Below are 1,172 nucleotides of genomic sequence, written 5' to 3'. Positions count from 1 at the left end.
GATGAGAACGAGAATGTGGCTTCTCAACTCTACCGTGGTGTTGGGGGAATTACCGATCCGGGACACTATGCACAATATGGAACCTGCACAACAACAATACGCGCAACACAACGAGAATAGTACCCATCACACAACACCAAAATTAACGTGGAAAAACCTCTTCAATGTGAAGAGGAAATTTGTAGTACTCTAAGAATTAGAGGCTTAGATGATGATGCTTTGAAACTTAGGTTATTCCCATTTTCCCTGAAAGATAAGGCCAAGTCATGGCTATAGTTTGGACTCCGAGTCAATTGAGACATATGAACAACTTACATCTGCCTTTTTCAATAAGTTTTTCCCTAGGCACAAAACATCGTCTATTAGGACGCAAATATGCACATTTTCACAACAAGAGGGAGAATCTTTATATAGGTATTTGGAAAGGTTCAATGATTTATTATCCCAGTGTCCTCATCATGGTTTAGAAAAGGTTAGGCTAGTTCAGATCCTTTATGAGGGTTTAGATTATTCCACAACGACCATGGTTGAGTCTCTATGCACTGGTGGATTTGAAAACCAAACTGTTGATGCGGCGATGGAATTTTTTAATGAAATCGTCGAAAAAACTAAGCAATGGGAAAATAGTAGGGCACCCAGAAAATAATTCTTTTAAGTACAGGAAACGTTAATAGGGTAGAAGGAGGCTATGAATCAGATGCCAAAATTGTGCTATAGCAAAAAGGTTAGAAGCTTAGAAGTGGGCCAGACTAGTGGTAGAGTGGAGCCTTTTTGGGAAGGCCAGAATATTGAAGAGCAAGCCAATGCTCTTTATAATAACACTAGATTTCATAACCGTCAAAACATTGACCCATATTCAGAAACCTATAATCCTGGTTGGAGAAACCATCCGAACCTTTCATGGTCTAAGGGCCAAGTCAAGATCAGTTTAGTAATTCTAATGCTCCCCAGGTTTTGGCTATACTAAGAATCCTTCAGGACTAGCTCAGTTTTAGAATCAGTCAGATAAGAAAATCCTAAGTTTAGAGGAATCTCTCGCCTTGTTAACTCAGCAAACTGCAAAATTTCAGTTATCCGTAGAACAGAGTCTACAAGCTAGTAACAGATAGGACAAGAAAATAGTCAGGCTATTTCCGAGTTAAAAACCCAGGTTGGTCTGATAAGTGATTCTT

The 1,172-nt window shown here is 39.2% G+C and overlaps 1 pseudogene; it reads right to left on the bottom strand.

Moving 5' to 3' along the window:
• Window positions 1-365: 365 nt before the first annotated feature.
• Window positions 366-465, bottom strand: LOC113284852 (annotated as a pseudogene).
• Window positions 466-1,172: the final 707 nt, after the last annotated feature.

Source organism: Papaver somniferum, chromosome 5, assembly GCF_003573695.1.
Source record: "Papaver somniferum cultivar HN1 chromosome 5, ASM357369v1, whole genome shotgun sequence".
NCBI classification, from domain to species: Eukaryota; Viridiplantae; Streptophyta; class Magnoliopsida; order Ranunculales; family Papaveraceae; genus Papaver; species Papaver somniferum.
Note: the sequence above shows the minus strand (reverse complement) of the source record. Positions and strands in the feature narration are given on the sequence as shown.